Source organism: Acanthaster planci, linkage group LG15 (genome assembly GCF_054643075.1).
Source record: "Acanthaster planci isolate LZ-2023a linkage group LG15, COTS_SCS, whole genome shotgun sequence".
In the NCBI taxonomy this organism is placed as follows: Eukaryota; Metazoa; Echinodermata; class Asteroidea; order Valvatida; family Acanthasteridae; genus Acanthaster; species Acanthaster planci.
In genome coordinates, this window is record NC_141791.1 from 492,869 (window position 1) to 504,381 (window position 11,513).

Below are 11,513 nucleotides of genomic sequence, written 5' to 3' on the forward strand. Positions count from 1 at the left end.
CATTTTTATAAAATTTTGACCAAATTTTGAATTTCTTGAAACCTCTCCAAAATGCTTGTAGATGACTCAGAATGTGTTCCCGGGAGAAAGAAGCGTCTTTTATGCAAGTTTCAAGCAAATTCAGAACTCGGAATTTTTTGACCGAAATTGATAAAAACAGCAAGGGGTTAGCCTTGCATTTTTATAAAATTTTGACCAAATTTTGACTTTTCTTCAAACCTCTCCAAAATGCTTGTAGATGACTCAGAATGTGTTCCCGGGAGAAAGAAGCGTCTTTTATGCAAGATTGAAGCAAATTCAGCACTCAGAATTTTTGACCCAAATTGATAAAAACAGCAAAGGGTTAGCCTTGCATTTTTATAAAATTTTGACCAAATTTTGAATTTTCTTCAAACCTCTCCAAAATGCTTGTAGATGACTCAGAATGTGTTCCAAGGAGAAAGAAGCGTCTTTTATGCAAGTTTCAAGTAAATTCAGAACTCCAAATTTTTTGACCGAAATTGATAAAAACAGCAAGGGGTTAGCCTTGCATTTTTATAAAATTTGGACCAAATTTTGAATTTTCTTCAAACCTCTCCAAAATGCTTGTAGATGACTCAGAATGTGTTCCCGGGAGTTGCAGGTATCATTTTATGCCAGATTGAAGCAAATTCAGCACTCAGAATTTTTTGACCCAAATTGATAAAAACAACAAGGGGTTAGCCTTGCATTTTTATAAAAATTTGACCAAATTTTGAATTTTCTTCAAACCTCTCCAAAATGCTTGTAGATGACTCAGAATGTGTTCCCGGGAGAAAGAAGCGTCTTTTATGCAAGTTTCAAGCAAATTCAGAACTCGGAATTTTTTGACCGAAATTGATAAAAACAGCAAGGGGTTAGCCTTGCATTTTTATAAAATTTTGACCAAATTTTGACTTTCCTTCAAACCTCTCCAAAATGCTTGTAGATGACTCAGAATGTGTTCCAAGGAGAAAGAAGCGTCTTTTATGCAAGATTGAAGCAAATTCAGAATTTCAAATTTTTTGACCCAAATTGATAAAAACAGCAAGGGGTTAGCCTTGCATTTTTATAAAATTTTGACCAAATTTTGAATTTCTTGAAACCTCTCCAAAATGCTTGTAGATGACTCAGAATGTGTTCCCGGGAGAAAGAAGCGTCTTTTATGCAAGTTTCAAGCAAATTCAGAACTCGGAATTTTTTGACCCAAATTGATAAAAACAGCAAGGGGTTAGCCTTGCATTTTTATAAAATTTTGACCAAATTTTGACTTTTCTTCAAACCTCTCCAAAATGCTTGTAGATGACTCAGAATGTGTTCCCGGGAGAAAGAAGCGTCTTTTATGCAAGATTGAAGCAAATTCAGAACTCGGAATTTTTGACCCAAATTGATAAAAACAGCAAGGGGTTAGCCTTGCATTTTTATAAAATTTGGACCAAATTTTGAATTTTCTTCAAACCTCTCCAAAATGCTTGTAGATGACTCAGAATGTGTTCCAAGGAGAAAGAAGCGTCTTTTATGCAAGTTTCAAGTAAATTCAGAACTCCAAATTTTTTGACCGAAATTGATAAAAACAGCAAGGGGTTAGCCTTGCATTTTTATAAAATTTGGACCAAATTTTGAATTTTCTTCAAACCTCTCCAAAATGCTTGTAGATGACTCAGAATGTGTTCCCGGGAGAAAGAAGCGTCTTTTATGCAAGATTGAAGCAAATTCAGAACTCAGAATTTTTTGACCAAAATTGATAAAAACAGCAAGGGGTTAGCCTTGCATTTTTATAAAATTTTGACCAAATTTTGAATTTTCTTCAAACCTCTCCAAAATGCTTGTAGATGACTCAGAATGTGTTCCAAGGAGAAAGAAGCGTCTTTTATGCAAGATTGAAGCAAATTCAGAATTTCAAATTTTTTGACCGAAATTGATAAAAAACAGCAAGGGGTTAGCCTTGCATTTTTATAAAATTTTGACCAAATTTTGAATTTCTTGAAACCTCTCCAAAATGCTTGTAGATGACTCAGAATGTGTTCCCGGGAGAAAGAAGCGTCTTTTATGCAAGATTGAAGCAAATTCAGAACTCGGAATTTTTTGACCCAAATTGATAAAAACAGCAAGGGGTTAGCCTTGCATTTTTATAAAATTTGGACCAAATTTTGAATTTTCTTCAAACCTCTCCAAAATGCTTGTAGATGACTCAGAATGTGTTCCCGGGAGAAAGAAGCGTCTTTTATGCAAGATTGAAGCAAATTCAGAACTCAGAATTTTTTGACCCAAATTGATAAAAACAGCAAGGGGTTAGCCTTGCATTTTTATAAAATTTTGACCAAATTTTGACTTTTCTTCAAACCTCTCCAAAATGCTTGTAGATGACTCAGAATGTGTTCCCGGGAGAAAGAAGCGTCTTTTATGCAAGATTGAAGCAAATTCAGCACTCAGAATTTTTGACCCAAATTGATAAAAACAGCAAAGGGTTAGCCTTGCATTTTTATAAAATTTTGACCAAATTTTGAATTTTCTTCAAACCTCTCCAAAATGCTTGTAGATGACTCAGAATGTGTTCCAAGGAGAAAGAAGCGTCTTTTATGCAAGTTTCAAGTAAATTCAGAACTCCAAATTTTTTGACCGAAATTGATAAAAACAGCAAGGGGTTAGCCTTGCATTTTTATAAAATTTGGACCAAATTTTGAATTTTCTTCAAACCTCTCCAAAATGCTTGTAGATGACTCAGAATGTGTTCCAGGGAGTTGCAGGTATCATTTTATGCCAGATTGAAGCAAATTCAGCACTCAGAATTTTTTGACCCAAATTGATAAAAACAACAAGGGGTTAGCCTTGCATTTTTATAAAAATTTGACCAAATTTTGAATTTTCTTCAAACCTCTCCAAAATGCTTGTAGATGACTCAGAATGTGTTCCCGGGAGAAAGAAGCGTCTTTTATGCAAGTTTCAAGCAAATTCAGAACTCGGAATTTTTTGACCGAAATTGATAAAAACAGCAAGGGGTTAGCCTTGCATTTTTATAAAATTTTGACCAAATTTTGACTTTTCTTCAAACCTCTCCAAAATGCTTGTAGATGACTCAGAATGTGTTCCAAGGAGAAAGAAGCGTCTTTTATGCAAGATTGAAGCAAATTCAGAATTTCAAATTTTTTGACCCAAATTGATAAAAGCAGCAAGGGGTTAGCCTTGCATTTTTATAAAATTTTGACCAAATTTTGAATTTCTTGAAACCTCTCCAAAATGCTTGTAGATGACTCAGAATGTGTTCCCGGGAGAAAGAAGCATCTTTTATGCAAGTTTCAAGCAAATTCAGAACTCGGAATTTTTTGACCCAAATTGATAAAAACAGCAAGGGGTTAGCCTTGCCTTTTTATAAAATTTGGACCAAATTTTGAATTTTCTTCAAACCTCTCCAAAATGCTTGTAGATGACTCAGAATGTGTTCCCGGGAGAAAGAAGCGTCTTTTATGCAAGATTGAAGCAAATTCAGAACTCAGAATTTTTTGACCAAAATTTATAAAAACAGCAAGGGGTTAGCCTTGCATTTTTATAAAATTTTGACCAAATTTTGAATTTTCTTCAAACCTCTCCAAAATGCTTGTAGATGACTCAGAATGTGTTCCCGGGAGAAAGAAGCGTCTTTTATGCAAGATTGAAGCAAATTCAGAATTTCAAATTTTTTGACCGAAATTGATAAAAAACAGCAAGGGGCTAGCCTTGCATTTTTATAAAATTTTGACCAAATTTTGAATTTCTTGAAACCTCTCCAAAATGCTTGTAGATGACTCAGAATGTGTTCCCGGGAGAAAGAAGCGTCTTTTATGCAAGATTGAAGCAAATTCAGAACTCGGAATTTTTTGACCCAAATTGATAAAAACAGCAAGGGGTTAGCCTTGCATTTTTATAAAATTTGGACCAAATTTTGAATTTTCTTCAAACCTCTCCAAAATGCTTGTAGATGACTCAGAATGTGTTCCCGGGAGAAAGAAGCGTCTTTTATGCAAGATTGAAGCAAATTCAGAACTCAGAATTTTTTGACCCAAATTGATAAAAACAGCAAGGGGTTAGCCTTGCATTTTTATAAAAATTTGACCAAATTTTGAATTTTCTTCAAACCTCTCCAAAATGCTTGTAGATGACTCAGAATGTGTTCCCGGGAGAAAGAAGCGTCTTTTATGCAAGATTGAAGCAAATTCAGAACTCAGAATTTTTTGACCAAAATTGATAAAAACAGCAAGGGGTTAGCCTTGCATTTTTATAAAATTTTGACCAAATTTTGAATTTTCTTCAAACCTCTCCAAAATGCTTGTAGATGACTCAGAATGTGTTCCAAGGGAAAGAAGCGTCTTTTATGTAAGATTGAAGCAAATTCAGAATTTCAAATTTTTTGACCGAAATTGATAAAAACAGCAAGGGGTTAGCCTTGCATTTTTATAAAATTTTGACCAAATTTTGAATTTCTTGAAACCTCTCCAAAATGCTTGTAGATGACTCAGAATGTGTTCCCGGGAGAAAGAAGCGTCTTTTATGCAAGTTTCAAGCAAATTCAGAACTCAGAATTTTTTGACCAAAATTGATAAAAACAGCAAGGGGTTAACCTTGCATTTTTATAAAAATTTGACCAAATTTTGAATTTTCTTCAAACCTCTCCAAAATGCTTGTAGATGACTCAGAATGTGTTCCCGGGAGAAAGAAGCGTCTTTTATGCAAGATTGAAGCAAATTCAGAATTTCAAATTTTTTGACCGAAATTGATAAAAACAGCAAGGGGTTAGCCTTGCATTTTTATAAAATTTTGACCAAATTTTGAATTTCTTGAAACCTCTCCAAAATGCTTGTAGATGACTCAGAATGTGTTCCCGGGAGAAAGAAGCGTCTTTTATGCAAGATTGAAGCAAATTCAGAACTCGGAATTTTTGACCCAAATTGATAAAAACAGCAAGGGGTTAATTAGCCTTGCATTTTTATAAAATTTTGACCAAATTTTGAATTTCTTGAAACCTTTCCAAAATGCTTGTAGATGACTCAGAATGTGTTCCCGGGAGAAAGAAGCGTCTTTTATGCAAGATTGAAGCAAATTCAGAACTCAGAATTTTTTGACCCAAATTGACAAAAATGGCAAGGGGTTAGCCTTGCATTTTTATAAAATTTGGACCAAATTTTGAATTTTCTTCAAACCTCTCCAAAATGCTTGTAGACGACTCAGAATGTGTTCCAAGGAGTTGCAGGTATCTTTTTATGCCAGTTTGAAGCAAATTCAGCACTCGGAATTTTTTGACCCAAATTGATTAAAACATCAAGGGGTTAGCCTTCACGACAGAAAAGCAATTGCAATTCCTGAATATAATTTAATGCAAAGAAATGACTTAATGCAACAGCAAAGAATTCCTTATGAAACATTTATTTCAGAATTGACCATATATACACAATTTGAATATTGTAAACAAAGTCCATTCAGTTGTTGAAAAATTACGTTTTGTTTCTGATCCCATTTGCTGTAGTACGCTAAACTCAAGATTTCACAGAAACAAAGTTTTTAAAATATGAACACTGAAGTTGAAATCTAGATAGCAATGAGGAAGAGGGTTAGCAAATTGGAAGTCATTGCAGGCAGCATTTTATCAAAAGCCAAACTTTTAAGAATACCAAACATTTCTGCAGACCAACATGTGCATTTAGTTCGGAAGTTCACACAGTTACCAATTTCACCATCAACTGGAAAGATAATGCAACTAATAAATATCAGTGGATATAAAAATGACATCTTCAAACAATTCACTGATGAAAAGGCCAATGTAAGGATGAGGGCATGTCTTCAAGCAAGAACAAGTTTAAAATAAGTGCTTAATTTATTGTGAAAATAAAAGCCAAAGGAATTGAATCACAGCCATGAGAAGTACTGTAGTTAATCATGTAAGAAACTGGCAAGATGGAAATCTGAATACTAAATCCAGCTTGATAAAGATTGAAATAAGCTTCCTTTGCCAACATATTACCATGGTTGCCGTCAGAGCAAAATGAATTGTATCCCAGTGGGACAAGTTAACTACATACAAAGTTAACACAATGCGTGTTACATGATTTCCACTCAATAACAAACTAAAAAGTGGCTAGTATTCAAGACTGTTAAGGACATCATGGTATGGTTGTATCACTCCAGCTGCCAGAGGTTTCTTCAGCTGCTAAATGCTCTAGAATGGCATGCCATCTACCAAGACCAGACGCTACAAAAAAAGGAGCACAGAAAATTAACATAATGGACGGAAAAAGCAAGGGAAAAGAAATTTTTACAAAGTGCAGTTGTACCTCGTTAATAAGAGCACAGTTAATACAAGATTTTGCTTATAAAAATTTCCAGGTCTTAATCCTTTGTTTTTCGTCCTTTATTCCTGATAATACAAGGTTCCTATTCAACAAGCTAATTTGCCAAGTCTGAAGGATCTCTTATTCATGAGGTTCGATGGTAAAGGATCATTTCAAGGATCCTGGTTTGGGACTACCCTGGAAGTCAAACATAAATCTCATGATGGAACTTGAAGACTCTTGTCACTGTCATAATCTGTCACTGCCATAACCAGACTAAAGGAACAATATCTGGAGCTCAAGTGAGTCTTATCCACTTTCAAACTCCCCAATTTTCGGTATACAAAATGCCTTTCACAGCCTTACCTTCACTCAAACACTGTCACAGACATCAGCTTCCTGACCAGTTGCTGGCTGGTTGTCCCATCTCATCTGTTCAAGAGCCTGGCAGTTCACTGATCTATTAGGATAAACCACAAATAAAAATGGAGGTACAAATTAGATCAAGAAAATCTAGTGAAAGGAGAGAATTATGTAATGTAACAAAAGATAAGTACGGTCCTGGATGGAATTTTGAGACTATCGAGGCTGAGTATATTGGATTTACCTTCCATTAGATCCAGTACTATAGCCCTCAGCATTGCTACCAACACATCTTCCTGGATGGTCATGAGTTTCCCGTCATCTTTCTCTTCTAGTAAATCAACAGGTGGACTTGGCTTGGGATAAATCATAAGAAAATGTTTGTTACATCAAGAAAAAATGTGAAAGGGGCACGTGTTTGAAACAATTCCTTTTCTTTGTTTAGTTTTGCACTGTGATCTTCAGAGACACATTGTTGTATATGAATTTCATTGGGTTGAAAATTGGTTGTGAAATGTGTCAAACCCAAGGTTTTGGAAACACAATTTGGCTTAAAGCATGTTTTACTATAGTCAATCTATAATCAATCAATTTTACTATAATTAATGGAAAAAAGAGTTTTGCAAAAAGAGAAGAGTGTTCCAAATTTGAATGGTGTATCTTCAAGGATTTCAAATGAAGCTAAAAACAGTTGAAATAATTTGAAAAAATGTGACATGAGTAAAAGTAAAAATAAATTTGAGAGCAGGCAAATAAATCAATAAACATCCTGGTAAGGTTAGTGAAAACAGGGCCACCACGTGAAGGTCCCAGGATACCAGCCCCGCACGCTTTCGGCATCATCGGGCCCATCGCTGGACAGAGGGCAGCCCCTTACGGCACGCCACACTGCCACTGTCCGGTCCGCCCTCCCGAAGGAGAGTGCCCTAGCTTACATCACGTGCCGCCCTCCCACCCCCGGGGGGATGAAAGGACGTAGCAGCGTTTGCCGACTCTAATAACAGGGCCACACCTCTATTGGAGTGCCTCCGAAGAGACACCCCAGAGATGCAACTACCTGCACCTTTAACATCGACAACCGCGGGGTTTCCGGGCCGCTGCTAGGGTCCGTGCCTCTCGGCAGGCACTGCCGACCCCTTTCGCCATGTGCTGGGTTTCTGCCGCACGTCTCGCATTGGGGCCCCCCAGCAAACTCCAATTACATCGCCGCACTTCTCGCAAATTGGAGCGAGCCCCAATTTTTAATTGGTATCGCCGCACCCACCTAAGCCCTAACGACATAGGGATATAGGAGATCCCATAGTCTCGAGTTTTCAGAGGGATATAACAGATCCCAACTGAACTAAGAGCAAAAAAGCCCTGTCATGTTCTAAAAAAAAAGTCCCTATAGGGGAAGTACCTATGCCCTACAGTGGTGCACTTGAAGGTGAGCCTCTGGATGGACATAGGAATATAACAGATCCCATAGTCCTGCTGGTCTTGTGTTGGGGATATAGGGATATAAAAGATCCCATCATCCATCTTGAGGACATCGGGATATAGATGATCCCACAGTCCTATACAGAAGTCTCACAGAACATGCTCAATTTGAGCCGATGACATGCTCTATTTGAGCCGATGACCTGTAGGAAAACCTCCACCCCACACAAGCACACCACACACCCACCACCAACCCACACAATCACAAAGAATGTTTTCAAACTTCAAGCAAACTTGAATCATACAGTTGAAAAAACTGAACACATATGTACACAAGTAGTTTCAATGAAGAACATTATCAATTTTGCAGCATGATATACAAGCCATGCTTAGTCCAAATTGAAAAATTGGACATTCCTCATGTCGGATGACATTGGTACGGTAACGTACGGTGAAGTTCATTATCTGTTTTTGACAGGTCATGATGAAAAAAGAGACTTGTATAATTGGAAAATTACCAACAATCACTGAGATAATGATAACTTAAGCATGTAAAATTCAAGTTTGCTTGCCGAATAAGAAAATAAAAAGCTTGGTTGACTCACTCTGAACAATCCAGGAAACGACTCCACTTGAACAGTGCTACATCTTGCATTCCAGGGGTCTTGTGCATGTTCATAGCTGCAACAAATGGTTACCTTACCTTACTGAACATGCTATCTTGTACCCCTGGCCTCTACTTGAGACGTTAGTGGCACTTTTGAACAACACACCAAAGATGTTTCTCCTCCATCAGCCCTGATGACTCTCGTTCCAGGGGTCTTGTGCATGTTCACAGCTGCAACAAATGGTTACCTCACCTTAGTGAACATGCTATCTTGTACCCCTGGTCTCTACAAAGGTCGCCCATATTTCAGCCGCCTGGCATTACATCCAACAGTCCCCTGAAACAAAATGAAAATGGACACACTGCAATTATAACACCAACCAATGAAAAGCAAGCTAACTGAACATTACCCTAAATACTGAAGGCTTATGGGAGCTTTAAACTACATGCAGTTGTTTAGAAGGTACAAATAACACACTCCCTAGAGTGAGGAATTATGTGGATTTGCTTTGAAACTTGTTTCAACATGAAGGATTTTCTTTGATTGTTCACACATAGTTCTTGTTGCCCTGAGCATTAGTAACATACATTCTTCTGTATGTGCTGTAAAATGCTGGAGTTGATCATCACCAACAAAATGTTGAGACTTCAAAAAGTCCAAGTCCATCATCCTGGGTAGTGGTTGTCTTTTGCTTTTTGAAAACAGACATAACACACCCCTACAGAAAGATTTTATTTAAAAACGTCCACCAGAATTGGTCAGGAACCCCAAAGTCTTTGAAAACTATCCAGTTGTGTTCAGCATTATATCTAAATACCTGGCTTCAGTCCGGTGACTAATTGGGCAACAGGCCTACTTTTGAACACTTGGGTCACCATACTGTACATATGCCAAGAACATCTAACACAAAACAGAACTTCTTTCTGTGTACTGCACAAAGATTTTCTGAGGAAGGTCCTCCGTATAATGGAGGTTGTACCACGCATATATGTAATTCTGAACAACTGAATAGTTATTTTTGAAGATTTTGCTCTTCTAAACCGATTTTGGTTGGGGTATGAAAGTAAAATCTTTCCACACCTCGTTCTTCAACTGCTAGCTCTGAAACTGCTAGCCTTAAAATCCCAGTCCCCTGTGTGCTGCAACCTGGTGGGGGAGCTTTAGGGGGGGCCTTGAACATTATGAGCTATTTTAGGGGTAAATTCCCGTCTGGGCCGGAATCATGGGTTTGCCACCAATTCAGGGAACCAAGACGAACAAAAACTGGTCAAGACCGTGAAGTCTCAAACGCAAATTGCTACGAGTATTGCTTGCATCCAAGGGACAGATCAACCTTCATTACAGAGTTTTGGAATGTTCATTTCCTTTTCTCCCCCCAAAAATTCTCCATGAAAATTTTAAAAGGGGCTGCATCTGCAATATGTGGAAATCACACACAGTGAAATGTTACCTTGCCCCTTCCAGGGGGTCTAAAAAGTGGTTCTGGGTCTGCCCTTGGCCCTCGTGTACGGTTAACACCGAAAGCACAATTTGCCTCCGCACAGTCTTTGTACAATCATGAACCACACCTACCTTACGTTCAGAGAACACTCCTCGAAACTTTCGGCCCCAATATTCTTCTGAAATCCTGAAGAAAACATTCACGACACTGTCACTGGATTATGGCGAAGACCTCTGGGGATAAACTGCCAAGTTTCCTCAAAACATTTTGCAACCCTGGACGGTGTTAAACTGTCCTTCGTCATCCCTGCCCGCGAGAAAACGAATACGTTTCACACCCACGTGTTCAGCTAGCTGCACACTGGCACGCACGCAAGACAGAACCCCAGGTGAACGCAGGATGTGGCTATTAGAATGGCTTTCAGAAGTGCTTTCTTATGCAAATCAGACGGTTGCTTTACCTTTATGTACCATTATTTTATCAGCATTGGGCATCAAAATGCGCGCCAGTCTCTGGACTCGCTGGTCCCCTTTGCTCAGTGTGGATATCGAGACGATAACGGGTGAAGTCTTGAGAATGGAAGCGCTTGCGCAATAAGGGTGGGGTATGTTGGGGGGGTGGAATGAGAGCACGCCCTCTCTCCTCGTGGCCTGTGTCCCCGTGTGCCCCTTTTCTACTCAAAAATTAAAGAAGGAAAAAGATCTCGTGATACTTCGACTTCGTCAGTGTTTCAACAGTGACCGAACCCAGTAAATGCCACATCCAGAAAAATGAGCCCCTGACGGAGGCCCCTTGCCAAATGTACCCCAGTTACGTCAGGGAATGGAAATCCTGTTCCAATCCTTCGGCTACTTGTCCTTCTGTTTAACCTTAACACTCCCAAATCCTTCAATTTTAATACGATTTTACATACACCCCAGGGGATTTGGGTTAATATGGCTCAGGTAAACTTTTGTAAGTTTGTTATACAATTGCCACAAAACTAAATCCCTGTTCAAACTCGAGTGAAATGTTGAACTTAGTACAGGAAAACATATTTGGAATATTGGGCAGGAATGGAATTAAAAAAGGTCTTGCTTAAAACTCTCAGAATTAGTGGACTTGCAGCAAAACTGTCATTTTTTTTCATTTTCTTGAACGGGGGAAATGTGTGTGTGACTGGCCCATTTATCGTGAAATAGCGTTAAGAAAAATGATTAAATTTGACACTACGGCTTTGGATAATATTTTAATGTGAACATAAAAGCCTTTGACTAAATCAGTTTTGCCGGTTGAACCTGTTCCTTCCTCCCCCAAGATACTTATGCGATAACAAGACAGAACGGAAATAATTCTTTACCTGTGAAACTTCAATTTACCTTGGGCAGATAAGTTTTGGCATATAAC

The 11,513-nt window shown here is 38.1% G+C and overlaps 1 long non-coding RNA gene across 1 annotated transcript; it reads right to left on the minus strand.

Moving 5' to 3' along the window:
- Window positions 1-5,378: 5,378 nt before the first annotated feature.
- Window positions 5,379-7,478, minus strand: LOC110974537 (uncharacterized). Its single transcript, XR_002597593.2, has 3 exons — window positions 6,904-7,478; window positions 6,663-6,756; window positions 5,379-6,217 (listed from the first exon to the last, which is right to left on the minus strand). It is a non-coding gene; the product is annotated as an uncharacterized LOC110974537 (long non-coding RNA).
- Between the last annotated feature and the right edge of the window lie 4,035 nt (window positions 7,479-11,513).